Source organism: Tachyglossus aculeatus, chromosome 25 (genome assembly GCF_015852505.1).
Source record: "Tachyglossus aculeatus isolate mTacAcu1 chromosome 25, mTacAcu1.pri, whole genome shotgun sequence".
Lineage (NCBI taxonomy): Eukaryota > Metazoa > Chordata > Mammalia > Monotremata > Tachyglossidae > Tachyglossus > Tachyglossus aculeatus.
In genome coordinates this window covers 17025494-17041827 of record NC_052090.1, presented here as the reverse complement: position 1 = coordinate 17041827, position 16334 = coordinate 17025494, and positions in this window count along the sequence as shown.

Sequence of the window (16334 nt, the reverse complement as noted above, 5' to 3'; positions counted from 1 at the left end):
TAAATATGTACAAACATATATACAGGTTGCAAGGTGATCAGGTTGTCCCGCGGGGGGCTCACAGTCTTCATCCCCATTTTGCAGATGAGGGAACTGAGGCCCAGGGAAGGGAACTGAGGCCCAGAGAGGCCTTTCTTTTCCTCCTTGGGTGTTGAACGGTCCCCAGTTACCCACACAGCCTGTTCCTCGTTCCCCCTGCTTCTGCTTTTGTGTTTCAGGTCTAATTTTGCTTGCTTCAACTCTGGTAGGGACCGTCTCTATATGTTGCCAACTTGTACTTCCCAAGCGCTTAGTCCAGTGCTCTGCACCCAGTAGGCGCTCAATAAATACGATTGATTGATTGATTGATTGGTACGTCCTTCCGTCCCGGCCACCTCTTGCCCTTCTCCTATGGCCTCTTGTCTCCACCCCGCCATCTTCCTCCTCTTGGGATCCTGGTGATCCACACCCGCGTAGAGGAGGCAGGACCGACTCCCGGCCGGCCGCCCTCGGCATCACACTTGACACATTCCATTCCTTTGGAACCAGGAATCTTAGAACCAGAAGGACCGGCTCATCTAGTCTCGCCTTGTAATTGGGGTTGGAAAATCATGCCCAGGTTGCCGCTTGCCCCCACGCCAAGGGAGAAACCAAGCAGAAGCGGCAGAGCGCCTTAGAGAGGGATTCATTCATTCATTCAATCGCATTTATTGAGCACTTACTGTGTGCAGAGCACTGTACTAAGCACTTGGGAAGTACAATAATAATAATAATCAATCAATCGTATTTATTGAGCGCTTACTGTGTGCAGAGCACCGTACTAAGCGCTTGGGAAGTACAAGTTGGCAACATAGAGAGACAGTCCCTAATACGCGCTTGGTTATTCATTCATTCAACTTGTACTTCCCAAGCGCTTAGAACAGTGCTCTGCACACAGTAAGCGCTCAATAAATACGATTGATTGATTGATTGGGAAGTACAACAATAATAATTATGGCATTTATTAAGCGCTTACTATGTGCAAAGCACTGTTCTAAGCACGGGGGAGCTCACAAGGTGATCAGGTTGTCCCATGAGGGGCTCACAGTCTTCATCCCCATTTTACAGATGAGGGGACAGAGGCCCAGAGAAGTGAAGTGACTTGCCCAAAGTCACACAGTGGCGGAGCCGGGATTTGAACCCATGACCTCTGACTCCAAAGCCCGGGCTTTTTCCACTGAGCCACGCTGCTTCTCTATAGACTAATAAATAAATATATAAATTACAGCAGCAAGTTTTACAGCAAAGAATAAATGGGCAACTTGCAGTGTCCCTTCCTGTGGTGCTGGTCTCGGCTCCGCCGACTGTCAGCCGTGTGACTTTGGGCAAGTCACCTAACTTCTCTGTGCCTCAGTGCCCTCATCTGTAAAATGGGGATTAAGACTGTGAGCCCCCCGTGGGACAACCTGATCACCTTGTAACCTCCCCAGTGCTTAGAACAGTGCTTTGCACATAATAATCAATCAGTCGTATTTATTGAGCGCTTACTGTGTGCAGAGCACTGTACTAAGCGCTTGGGAAGTCCAAGTTGGCAACATATAGAGACAGTCCCTACCCAACGGTGGGCTCACAGTCTAGAAGGGGGAGACAGAGAACAAAATAAATAATAATTAATAAATGCCATCATTATTATTATAGGCGGGGAAGGGAAAAGAGTCAAATAGGAGTGCCATTCCCAGTCCTCCAATGTGGAAGGCAGGGAGAGTAGGGCTACCTAGGAATTCTCCCTCCGCTCCTCCAGCAAAACTGGCAGCCGAAGTCTCATTCCTCTGCAGGAAAAAGGTTCTGCTCATCTTGAAGGAACGTGGCTTTTTCCCCCCATCTGAGAAAAAAAAAGTCAGGAAACAACACCGTCCCCAGATTTGTCCGGTGCGGATCGGGCGGCTATTCAACAGCAAAAGCTAAAATGGCACCATTGGTATCTTACATATCTATTCTATTTATTTAATTTTGTTAGTATGTTTGGTTTTGTTCTCTGCTCCCCCTTTGAGACTGTGAGCCCACTGTTGGGTAGGGACTGTCTCTATATGTTGTCAACTTGTACTTCCCAAGCGCTTAGTACAGTGCTCTGCACACAGTAAGCGCTCAATAAATACGATTGATGATGATGATGATCTTCCCTGTTCTATTCTATTTATTTTATTTTGTTTTTATTTTGTTAGTATGCTTGGTTTTGTTCTGTCTTCCCCTTCTAGACTGTGAGCCCACTGTTGGGTAGGGACTGTCTCTATATGTTGTCAACTTGTACTTCCCAAGCGCTTAGTACAGTGCTCTCCACACAGTAAGCGCTCAATAAATACGATTGATGATGATGATGATCTTCCCTATTCTATTCATTTTATTTTGTTTTTATTTTGTTAGTATGTTTGGTTTTGTTCTCCGTCTCCCCCTTCTAGACTGTGAGCCCACTGTTGGGTAGGGACTGTCTCTATATGTTGCCCACTTGTACTTCCCAAGCGCTTAGTACAGTGCTCTGCACACAGTAAGCGCTCAATAAATACGATTGATGATGATGATGATCTTCCCTATTCTATTCTATTTATTTTATTTTGTTTTTATCTTGTTAGTATGTTTGGTTTTGTTCTCTGTCTCCCCCTTTTAGACTGTGAGCCCACTGTTGGGTAGGGACCGTCTCTATATGTTGCCCACTTGGACTTCCCAAGCGTTTAGTACAGTGCTCTGCACACAGTAAGCGCTCAATAAATACGATTGATGATGATGATGATCTTCCCTATTCTATTCTATTTATTTTATTTTGTTTTTATCTTGTTAGTATGTTTGGTTTTGTTCTGTGTCTACCCCTTTTAGACTGTGAGCCCACTGTTGGGTAGGGACCGTCTCTATATGTTGCCAACTTGTACTTCCCAAGTGCTTAGTACAGTGCTCTGCACACAGTAAGCGCTCAATAAATACAATTGATGATGATGATGATCTTCCCTATTCTATTCTATTTATTTTATTTTGTTTTTATCTTGTTAGTATGTTTGGTTTTGTTCTCCGTCTCCCCCTTCTAGATTGTGAGCCCGCTGTTGGGTAGGGACCGTCTCTAGATGTTGCCAACTTTACTTCCCAAGCGCTTAGTACAGTGCTCTGCACACAGTAAGCGCTCAATAAATACGATTGATGATGATGATGATCTTCCCTATTCTATTCTATTTATTTTATTTTGTTTTTATCTTGTTAGTATGTTTGGTTTTGTTCTCTGTCTACCCCTTTTAGACTGTGAGCCCACTGTTGGGTAGGGACCGTGTCTATATGTTGCCAACTTGTACTTCCCAAGCGCTTAGTGCAGTGCTCTGCACACAGTAAGCGCTCAATCAATACGATTGATTGATTGATTCAAGGGACAGACCCCAGGATCTAGAATGTAGTCACACTGTCAAAGAGCATTTCTGCAAGGAGCCTCGGGCTCTTTACAAACATTAATTGCCGATCTGAACAAACTAGCCCTTTTCCTTTGAAGTTCCTAATAAGAACAACATTGAGGCAATCTGTCACAGATTTAAAAACTCCGGTTTCATCTCCCTGAATCCATTCATTGTTTAATGGGCCAAGAGAGAGTCCGGGAGGGAGAGCACAAATCTACATAATGTCCCCAAATGCTATATTTTGAAGTCTGGCTCTAGGATCCAGCCAACAGATGTGAAAAGCACACTCATTCAAACAACTCCCCGGAGACGGTACACATGTAGACTCCGAAAACAACGAGTTATTCCAGCTACGCTCGGCATTAATTTTCGCTCCAAATTTTCCCTCCTGATCTGCATTTTTAGGGTGATATAACATGGCACGTAGTATCACAGTTTTGATCACACCCTCTTTTCTGGAGGCTTCCTAATATGGATGACGCGGGAATCAGATTTAATTGAAAACCAGCACATCCAGAAGTGACCGGTTTGTTTTTTTAAATATAATTACACAATTACTTTTATGTTGAAGGAAATACACAGTGAAAAAAACACCCACTGGGGCTCAGGGGATGCTTGGTAAGTGACTGCTGTAAGCAGCAGGAGTGTGGCCTTGTCCTTTTTTATTTTCTTGGTGGTATTTGTTAAGCACTTACGATGGACCAAGAGAAGCAGCGTGGCTCAGTGGAAAGAGCCCGGGCTTTGGAGTCAGAGGTCATGGGTTCAAATCCCGGCTCCGCCACTAGTCAGCTGTGTGACTTTGGGCAAGTCACTTCACTTCTCTGGGCCTCAGTTCCCTCATCTGTAAAATGGGGATTAAGACTGTGAGCCCCCGTGGGACAACCTGATCACCTTGTAACCTCCCTGGCACTTAGAACAGTGCTTTGCACATAGTAAGCGCTTAATAAATGCCATTATTATTATTATTACCAGGCACTGTAATAATAATAATGATGATGATATTTGTTAAGCGCTTACTGTGTGAGCCCCGTGTGGGACAACCTGATCACCTTGTAACCTCCCCGGCACTTAGAACAGTGCTTTGCACATAGTAAGCGCTTAATAAATGCCATTATTATTATTATTATTATTATTATTACCAGGCACTGTAATAATAATAATGATGATGATATTTGTTAAGCGCTTACTGTGTGAGCCCCGCGTGGGACAAGCTGATCACCTTGTAACCTCCCCGGCGCTTAGAGCAGTGCTTCGCACATAGTAAGTGCTTAATAAATGCCATCATTATTTTCCAGCGCTTAGTACAGTGCTTTGCACATAGTAAGCGCTTAATAAATGCCATCGTATCATTATTATTATAAAGCACCGTTCTATTAGTTGTGCTGAGAACAGCCGTATGTTTTTGTGGTTGCCGTTCTCTGTTGTTTCTGTGCAAAAAAGTGCAAAAGAATCCCCCGACCTTTGCTCAACCACAGTAACACCCTCAGCCATGGCTTAAGAAATGGATAGAGTCAGTCGATGATATTTATTGAGTGCTCTGTGCACTGTACTAAGTGCTCAGGGGAGCACCATACCTCAGAAATCATCGGTTCTGTGACCACTGGCTGCCCCAGTGTTTCAACTCGCCACCTCTCACTCAATGTTATCGGGCAGAGGGGGACTGGGACTGTGAGCCCACTGTTGGGCAGGGACCGTCTCTATATGTTGCCAACTTGGACTTGCCAAGCGCTTAGTACAGTGCTCTGCACACAGTAAGCGCTCAATAAATACGATTGATTGATTGATTAACCAGAAAGGAAGCAGCATGGTTCAGTGGTAAGAGCAAGGGCCTGGAAGAGGATGTGGGTTCTAATCCCAGCTCCGCCACTGGTCAGCTGTGTGACTTTGAGCAAGTCACTTCACTTCTCTGGGCCTCAGTTCTCTCATCTGGAAAATGGGGATGAAGACTGGGAGCCCTACGTGGGGCAACCTGATCACTTTGAATCAACCCCAGCGCTTAGAACAGTGCTTGGCACCTAATAAGCACTTAACAAATACAACATTATTATTATTAACCAGAAAGGAAGCAGCATGGTTCAGTGGTAAGAGCATGGGCCTGGGAGAGGATGTGGGTTCAAATCCCGGCTCCGCCACTTGGCAGCTGTGTGACTTTGGGCAAGTCACTTCACTTCTCTGGGCCTCAGTTCCCTCATCTGGAAAATGGGGATGAAGACTGGGAGCCCCACGTGGGGCAACCTGATCACTTTGTATCAACACCAGTGCTTAGAACAGTGCTTGGCACATAGTAAGTGCTTAACAAATACCAACATTATTATTATTATTATTATTATTATTAACCAGAAAGGAAGCAACATGGTTCAGTGGTAAGAGCTAGGGCCTGGGAGAGGATGTGGGTTCAAATCCCGGCTCCGCCACTTGGCAGCTGTGTGACTTTGGGCAAGTCACTTCACTTCTCTGGGCCTCAGTTCCCTCATCTGGAAAATGGGGATGAAGACTGGGAGCCCCACGTGGGGCAACCTGATCACTTTGTATCAACACCAGTGCTTAGAACAGTGCTTGGCACATAGTAAGCGCTTAACAAATACCAACATTATTATTATTATTATTATTATTAAACAGAAAGGAAGCAGCATGGTTCAGTGGTAAAGAGCATAGGCCTGGGAGAGGATGTGGGTTCAAATTCCAGCTCCGCCACTGGTCAGCTGTGTGACTTTGGGCAAGTCACTTCACTTCTCTGTGCCTCAGTTCCCTCATCTGGAAAATGGGGATGAAGACTGTGAGCCCCACGTGGGACAACTTAATTAGCTTGTATCTACCCCAGCGCTTGGAGCAGTGCTTGGCACATAGTAAGCACTTAACAAATACCATAATTATTATTAACCAGCGTGAGCAATGCTCAGTAAGAAGCCAGAAAAGGTCGACTAGTGTACTTTGTATCTACCCCAGCGCTTACAGCAGTGCTTGGCACATAGTAAGCACTTAACAAATACCATAATTATTATTAACCAGCATGAGCAATGCTCAGTAAGAAGCCAGAAAAGGTTGACTAGTGTACCTTGCCAGCGCTTAGAACAGTGCTTGGCACATAGTAAGCACTTAACAAATACCATAATTATTATTAACCAGAGTGAGCAATGCTCAGTAAGAAGCCAGAAAAGGTCGACTAGTGTACCTTGTATCTACCCCAGCGCTTAGAACAGTGCTTGGCACATAGTAAGCACTTAACAAATAGCATAATTATTATTAACCAGAGTGAACAATGCTCAGTAAGAAGCCAGAAAAGGTCGAATAGTGTACCTTGTATCTACCCCAGCACTTAGAGCAGTGCTTGGCACATAGTAAGCACTTAACAAATATCATAATTATTATTAACCAGAGTGAGCAATGCTCAGTAAAAAGCCAGAAAAGGTCGACTAGTGTACCTTATATCTACCCCAGCGCTTACAGCAGTGCTTGGCACATAGTAAGCACTTACAAATACTATAATTATTATTAACCAGCATGAGCAAGGCTCAGTAAGAAGCCAGAAAAGGTCGACTAGCGTACCTTGTATCTACCCCAGCGCTTACAGCAGTGCTTGGCACATAGTAAGCACTTAACAAATACCATAATTATTATTAACCAGAGTGAGCAATGCTCAGTAAGAAGCCAGAAAAGGTCGACTGGTGTATTTTCATAGATACAGCAGTGTGCAAGTGAGCAAGATATTCTCAGTGTGACAGTCACCCCTTAGATCACAATCTCACCGTCCGTTTCTAGGGCCGGGGCACTGTACAACTGAAGCATAGGATATGTCCCCTGTCTACAAGAAGCTCACCTCTAATGGAGAAGAGAGACGGAAAAATACTTGCAAAAAAGTGAACTCGGAAAAAAAATATATAGATATAATCGACTGCGCATTTATACACCAGGGCACAGGAGGAATAACAAAAAAATACACTTAAGTGCCAGAGGTTTGAGTATTGCTGCTACCAAAAAACAAGTAGAATTAGCAGAAACGGCCTTAAAACTGGCAAACTAGAGTCAACCCTGTTCTCACCGGATAGTAAACACCTCTGAGGAAGGAATGTGTCTCAGGCTCCAACCTCCTTGTTCAGGGCAGTGCTTTGCACATAGTAAGTGCTTAACAAATGCCATCATTTTTATTATTATTATTATTAATAACGGTATTTGTTAAGCACTTACTATGGGCCAGGTATCATGCTAGGCACGGCAGCAGATGTACTACAATCAGATCAGCTACAGTCCCTGTTCTATGTGGTGCCCGTAGATAGGGCGAAAACAGGGGTGTAAACCCCATTTTTTTAAAGATGAAGAAATTGGGATACAGAGAAGTGAAGTGACTTGCCCAAGTTCACACAGCAGGCAAGTGGCTGCGGCTGGATTTGAACTCAGATCTCTAGACTCCCAGTCCTATGCTCTTTCCACGAGGCCATACTACTACTTGTATGAAAGTTATGCAGCATCTGTTGACTGACTTTTCACCATCACCAATTCCATGCCAATTTACTCTGTTATTCTCCCAGCGGCTCAAAGAACAATAGTCCAAGTATAGTGAACATTACCTATGCAACCTCAAATTTGGCTTAAAACAAAAAAATCCTTCCTTAGCCTTTTTTTTCCCCCCCAGTTAGAGCCTGCCTACATTATATTGGGAAAATTGTTTGGGTTTAAAATCCAGCACTGCAAGTGTACCTCTGAAATAATTGATTTTCCAAATGTCAGCACACCTACTTTGTGTTGGTCAAGTTTACACAAATGTAGAAACATGGCGGGATGTGGTTGGCTGCATTTCCACCTTCAGTGCCGAAAATTCGCAAAGAAATTCATCTTGGGGAGCTGGGGAAGGGTTCAACTGGAAGCAGTGCATTTAAAAAGTCATTGGAAATGGCACATATTTATCCTTTTCAAACACAGTGTCTATGTATTTGCAGCTGGAGCCTTTCAAAGACTCCTGTAAGGAATTTTACCGGGCACACACAGTATTGGAAGGGGGCCAAAATACATATTAACATGATAAACCACAATGGATTTAAGTGTTTAAAGGCAGAAACACACGTTTTAAAGTAAGTACTTAACTTGGCCAATTGAGCAAATAATGCCTGGATCCCGAATCAGACATGTTCAGCATAGGCCACAGAGCAAATTCCATTTTTAAAGATATTTTGCTATGAAGCGGAGAACAGCAGGAGGGAAGAAAGCATAACTCCCTCATCCTTTCCCTCACAATATGGAGCGACTGCAACTTGAAGCCTACTTAGATGACTCTAAAAATGCAAAGATCCCAATTGGAAACAAGTCCTCGGATCTTGGATCCTACACTTGGATCTGTGACCTTTGGGCATTTGATATCCACCCCATCCTGAACCCTATAGCACTTATGTCCTGTAAGTTAGACCGTAAACTCATTGTAGACAGAGAACGTGACTGTTATATTGTTATATTATACTCTCCCAAGCATCAGCACAGTGCTCTGTACGCAGTAAGAGCTCAATAAAAATAATTATCTGACCATATTTCTTTAAATTACATATTCTATATTACTTCTCTATATTAATGTCTCGCCCCTTCTGAACGGTAAACTCGTTATGAGCAGGGAACGTGTCTGCTAATTCTGTTGTACTCTCCCAAGTGCTTAGTATACTGCTCTGCACATAGCAAGTGCTCAATAAATCTCAATAAATGATTGATTTATTCTAGGCTGTGAGCCCGCTGTTGGGTAGGGACTGTCTCTATATGTTGCCAACTTGTACTTCCCAAGCGCTTAGTACAGTGCTCTGCACACAGTAAGCACTCAATAAATATGATTGATTGATTTATTGATTAATAATAATAATGATGGCATTTATTAAGTGCTTAATATGTGCAAGGCACTGTTCTAAGCACCGGGGAGGTTACAAGGTGATAAGGTTGTCTCACAGTCTTACTCCCCATTTTACAGTTGAGGTAACTGAGGCACAGAGAAGTGAAGTGACTTGCCCAAAGTCACACGGCTGACAAGTGGCGGAGCCGGGATTTGAACCCATGACCTCTGACTTCAAAGCCCGTGCTCTTTACACTGAGCCACGAAGTATCCCTCCATGGACCTGGGCTCCAAATTCCTCTCTATTTAACATCCTTTAATCTGCTTTCCTTGATTTTTGTTCCTCTTCCCCAATCCCGGATAATAATAATCAATAATTATTACGGTGTCTTTTAAGCACTTCCCATGCATCAGGCACTTTTCTAAACAATGGGGTAGCTACAAATTAATCAGGTCGGACAAGCCCCTGTCCCACATGGGGCTCATAGTCTAAGAGGGAGATGAGGTACTGAACCCCCTTTTACTGATGAGGAAACTGAGGCACAGAGAAGTGAAGTGAATTGCCCAAAATCACACAGCAGGGAAGCGGTGGCGTTGGGATTGGAGCCTAGGTCCTCTGACATCTAGGTCCATTTTCTTTCCATTAGGCCATAAACTAATCGGCCAAATATATATCTTAAAGCATACCAAACAAAATGTTTGCATAATGACCTCATCTTCCACAGCACTGACTGAATTCCCGCTGCTTGCAAACGGCTGAACTGAGTCCTCGATCTATTTCAATCTCTTTTATCTCGCCTCCGACCCTTCCCGCCTCTGGCCTGGAAAGCCCTCCCTCTTCCTATCAGACAGATGATCACTCTCCCCACCTTCAAAAGCTTATTAAAAGGACATCTCCCCGACTAAACCCTCATTTCTTCTTCTCCCACTCCCTTCTGCATCACCCTTGCACTTGAATTTATATCCTTTATTCTCCCCTCCCTCAACCCCACAGCACCTATGTACACATCTGTAATTTATCCCCCCATCTTACCTCCTTCCCTTCCCCACTGCACCTGTATATATGTATATATGTTTGTACATATTTGTTACTCTATTTATTTATTTTACTTGTACATATCTATTCTATTTATTTTATTTTGTTAGTATGTTCGGTTTTGTTCTCTGTCTCCCCCTTTTAGACTGTGAGCCCACTGTTGGGTAGGGACTGTCTCTATATGTTGCCAACTTGTCCTTCCCAAGCGCTTAGTACAGTGCTCTGCACACAGTAAGCGCTCAATAAATACGATTGATGATGATGATGATGATATTAATGCCTTCCCCTCTGGATTGTAAGCTCTTTGTGAGCAGGGAACGTATCTACTAACTCTGTTACGCTGTATTCTCCCAAACGCATAGTACAGTGCTCTGCACACAGCTGGCGGTCAATACATATCATCATCAATCGTATTTATTGAGCGCTTACTATGTGCAGAGCACTGTACTAAGCGCATATGATTGATGGAGTGACTGAGTGTGTGGAGAGAAAGAGAAGAAATCAAAGATGAGATCTTGACCCTCGAAGATTTACGATTGACTGTGTCGGTGCGGCCTTGGTTGTCGTCTCTATTCATTTTGGGGTTTCGTGAGAGCAATCAGTCACTCGAAGGTATATATGTATATATGTTTGTACATATTTATTACTCTATTTACTTTATTCGTGCATATTTATTCTATTTATTTTATCTTGTTAATATGTTCTGTCTTGTTGTCTGTCTCCCCCTTCTAGACTGTGAGCCCGCTGTTGGGTAGGGACCGTCTCTATATGTTGCCGACTTGGACTTCCCGAGCGCTTAGTACAGTGCTCTGCACACAGTAAGTGCTCAATAAATACGATTGAATGAATGAATGAAGGTTTTAATGGTATTTCCATGTGCAGAAGTACTCTATTTTATTCATACATATTTATTCTATTTATTTTATCTTGTGAATATGTTCTGTCTTGTTGTCTGTCTCCCCCTTCTAGACTGTGAGCCCGCTGTTGGGTAGGGACCGGCTCTATATGTTGCCAACTTGGACTTCCCGAGCGCTTAGTACAGTGCTCTGCACACAGTAAGTGCTCAATACGATTGAATGAATGAATGTAGGTATTAATGGTATTTCCATGTGCAGAAGTACTCTATTTTATTCATACATATTTATTCTGTGTATTTTATCTTGTTAATATGTTCTGTCTTGTTGTCTGTCTCCCCCTTCTAGACTGTGAGCCCGCTGTTGGGTAGGGACCGTCTCTATATGTTGCCAACTTGGACTTCCCGAGCGCCTAGTACAGTGCTCTGCACACAGTAAGCGCTCAATAAATACGACTGAATGAATGAATGAAGGTATTAATGGTATTTCCATGTACTAAGCACTTGGAAGTGCACAGCACAATAGAACTAGTAGACACGATCCCTGCTCTCAAGGAATATAAAGTCCAGCGGAGAAGCTTACAGCTTTATAAAGGAGCTTTCAAGACCTAAGGACTCTAGGTCTCCCGCCAACCCCGTACCTTGTTTAGCCCACAGGGTAGCCCAGTTCAGAGTCCCCAGGCTCTGGCTATAGTTTCCAAAGGCTCTTGGAGCTAGAGGAAGCTTTTCACTTCCTAAGTCCCCAGCGCATTCACTTACCGAACCCGCTGGGCTGCCTCGCACATGTCAGTGATGAGTTTGCCTCAGGTCATTTAGAATTTGAACCCCCCAGGTTTGCTGCCTCCATAACACAGAAATGAGTACAGAATCATACGAGCCTTCAAGCACCGGCTCGGGGGGATGGAAGGAACAGTGAATTTCCTGTTGCAACAGTGAAATTCCGGTTGGCCTCCGCGGCGGAGAATCCTGGCCTAACCACCGTGGTTTGCCCAAGCCACGGGTAAGCACGGTTTGGAGATGAACGGACTGAGTTCCAGAGCTGTTTTATCAGGGAAGGAAGGCAGGAGGTGGATTCAGGATGGCCAGTGGCAGGATTGTCTGCTCCTCCCACACCCCCCAGCCCTCAGTCATATGGCCAGGCCTCTAGAGTTGGGTTTTTTTGTTTTAATGGCATTTATTAAGCGCTTATTATGTGCAAAGCACTTTTCTAAGCGCTGGGGAGGTTACAAGGTGATCAGGTTGTCCCATGGAGGGCTCACAGTCTTAATCCCCATTTTGCAGATGAGGTAACAGAGATGTGAAGTGACTTGCCCAAAGTCACACAGCTGACAAGTGGTGGAGCCGGGATTGGAACCCATGACCTCTGACTCCAAAGCCCGGGCTCTTTCCATCGAGCCACGCTGCCGTTCTCCCACAGCAGCTAAAAATTGCAGGTATGGAATCGGCAGACTCTTGCCGCTTGTGTCAAATGCTAAAAAAGTCATGGAGCTCTTAAATAATAATAATAATAATGATAACATTTATTAAGCACTTACTATGTGCAAAGCACTGCTCTAAGCGCTGGAGAGGTTACAAGGTGATCAGGTTGTCCCACGGGGGGGCTCACAGTTTTAATCCCCATTTTAAAGATGAGGTAACCGAGGCCCAGAGAAGTGAAGTGACTTGCCCAAGGTCACACAGCTGACAATTGGCGGAGCCTGGATTAGAACCCATGACCTCTGACTCCCAAGCCCGGGCTCTTTCCACTGAGCCACGCTTAGCGCGAGTGCTCCGCATGCAGTAAGCACTCAATAAATCCCACTGCTTGACGCAGTCTTGTCCCAGGGTGGTTCTGGGGAAACGGTAAGGTTAGAAAAAGCCCGGGGAAACGGCGGGTAAACTTTATTTTCTAGAAGGGACCTCACTTAAATACACTGCTGTGACGGGAAAAGGCATTCTTAGAAAGCAGGGCTGTGAGGGAGGAGTTGCCATCCCTCCATTGCCCAACTGGGAACTACAAAAAGCCCGGTGTGGGCAGGGATTGTCTCCTTTTACTGCTGAATTGTATTTTCCAAGCGCTTAATACAGTGCTCTTCACACAGCAAGTGCTCAATAAATATGATCGAATGAAGTCACGTCCTCTCTAGGAGCCCCGATTCAGGTTGGAGATACAGGACTAGGCCAAAATTTCCCCACTCTTCCCCACTCCACTTTGGGACCAAGCCATTTGGTATATGTGTCTGTCAAACCCCATCAGCTAGCGGGGAATTCTCTTGGTGGCAGGGAGCCATCGGAACCACACCTCTGCCCGGCTGAGGAATTTCATTCGTACGGTATTAAGGCAGTAAGTCCCAAAAAAAGCAGCTCACTAACCTCAAAGGAAAACATTTGTATTCCTTCCTTTGCCCCGAACTTGGCTTACTGTTTCAAAATGATCCTCAGTCACTTTCTAGCAAGTTTTAACCCAGCTTAGAGACAGAACACTTTTGTCTTATTCTTCTTGTTCAAATTATTGTTTCAAATTAAAGGTGTCCCTTGAATTCAAAGAATCCAAATTTCTTGCATCGTTTTCCCAGATTCAGTATATGTGTGTGCATGGATCATCATCATCGATCATATTTATTGAGTGCTTACTATGTGCAGAGCACTGTACTAAGCACTTGGGAAGTACAAATTGGCAACATATAGAGACAGTCCCTACCCAACAGTGGGCTCAGAGTCTAAAAGGGGGAGACAGAGAACAAAACCAAACATACTAACAAAATAAAATAAATAGAATAGATATGTACAAATAAAATAAATAAATAGAGTAAAAAATATGTACAAACATATATACATATATACAGGTACTGTGGGGAAGGAAAGGAGGTAAGATGGGGGGGATGGAGAGGGGGTGGATACCTATGCCTATTTGTAAGTCAAGCAGTAATCTCCAGCTACTCTCTATTTCCCCTTGTAACCTCCTCGGCACTTAGAATGGTGCTTTGCACATAGTAAGCGCTCCACCTCATGTCTGCTGTGTGACCTTGGGCAAGTCACTTAACTTGTTGGAGCCTCAGTTACCTCATCTGTAAAATGGGGATGATAACTGTGAGCCCCATGCGGGACAACCTGATCACCTTGTATCCCCCCCAGCGCTTAGAACAGTGCTTTGCACATAGTAAGCGCTTAATAAATGCCATCATCATCATTATTATTATTAGAGATATGAGGAATTTGTCACAGAGCTTCTCCACACATTCATGTATACTGTTCAAGACTTCAGGATCAGAAAAGATCATTTCTGCACATAGTAAGTGCTTAACAAATGCCATTATTATTATTATTATTATTATTATTATTATTATTATTATTTTAGGTCTGAAACTCGACTGAATTTACTCTTGAGTGTCTTACCTTCCTTGGGGACTCATTGTGTGAACACAGAAATTCTACGCTTTCACGGGCTTAAATTTCACCCAACTCACTTCCATTTCCCCAGTCATAAGAAATCTTCCAACGCTATTCCTTCACGTTTTTAAACCTTGGGAGGTTTAAGAAAAATACTAGACCCCGAAAACACACCCGAATAATACTGATGGCATTTATTAAGCGCTTACTATGTGCAAAGCACTGTTCTAAGCGCTGGAATAAGTTGCTGGGAGAGGAGAGGCCTCAATGTCCCTGTTCGTCCACAGCCAAAGAAATATTGTCACCGTGACCATTGTTGAATGGATGCCAGCTGAATGGTGAGCCCTGTGCCAGGCTTTTAGGAGACAAAGAGATGAAGTAAAATAAATGGTCCTTGCCCTCAAGGAAACTGCAGTGTAATGGGACGGCAAATTAACATGAATTGATGAATATTTAATGCTCTGAACTGGGCTCTCACAGTATGACCCGGTGGAAAGGACACAAGACTCAGGAGACCTGGTTCCCAGTTCCAGCTCTGCCACTCTCTTGTCCGTGTGACTTTCTGCAAGTCACTCAACTTCTCTGTACCTCAGTTTCCTCACTGGCAAAATGGATATCGTCCAGTCCATGCTCCCAGTGGTTATTCATTCACTTCCACGTCAAACAGAAATGCCTTACCATTGGCTTTAAAGGACTCAATCACCTTGCCCCCTCCTACCTTACGTCTTTGATTTCTTACTAAACCAAGCCCACACACTTTGCTCCTCTAACGCCAATCTACTCACTATACAGGGGAAGCAGCGTGGCTCAGTGGAAAGAGCACGGGCTTTGGAGTCAGAGGTCATGGGTTCAAATCCCAGCTCCACCACTTGTCAGCTGTGTGACTTTGGGCAAGTCACTTCACTCCTCTGTTACCTCATCTGTAAAATGGGGATTAAGACTGTGAACCCCACGTGGGACAATCTGATAACCCTGTATCTCCCCTAGTACTTAGAAAAGTGCTTGGCACAAAATAAGTGCTTAACAAATACCACCATTATCATTAATAATAATAATAATAATCCTGACTCTCCCATTTGCCTGCTAAGTGACTTTGGGCAAGTCACTTCACTTCTCTGTGCTTTAGTTTCCTCATCTGTAAAATGGGGATGAAATCCTAGTCCCAGACTGTGAGCCCCATGTGGGACAGGGACTGTGTCTGGCCTGATGATCTTAATACAGTGCTTGTACAAATACCACAATCATCATAATTCTTCTAGGATGTGGGGGTGGAGTTCTTGACAAACCTCACGTTGAGAAATCCACAATACGATATTCCAGCCTAATGGCAAGCACATGTACACAACTATGTCTATCAACACCATATTGCATTGTATCCGGGCAGGCGAATGTCATCAGAAAGACATTCCCTAATTCTGCCATCCTGTCCTAGCCAAAGTGCCTCGGGAAAGCTCACGTTGTAGGAGAACTGATGGCATTCAAACTGATGGCATCGCATCTTCCCAAGCGCTTAGTACAGTCCTCTGCACACAGTAAGCGCTCAATAAATACAATTGATGATGATCTGCAGCCAGGATCACGGCTTTAAAATAATAATAATAATAATAATTACAATTGTGGTGTTTGTTAAGCGCTTACTATGTGCCACATTACTTACTATATTAAGCGCTGGGGCGGATACAAGCAAATCAAGTTAGACATACTCCCTGTCCCACATGGGGCTCACAGTCTCTGTCCTCATTTTGCAGATGAGAGAATCGACCTGGGTTAGATACAAGGTAATCGGGTTGGACGGAGTCCCTGTCCCATATGGGGCTCACAGTCTTAATCCCCATTTTACAGATGAGGTAACAGAGGCCCAGAGAAGTGAAGTGACTTGACCAAGGT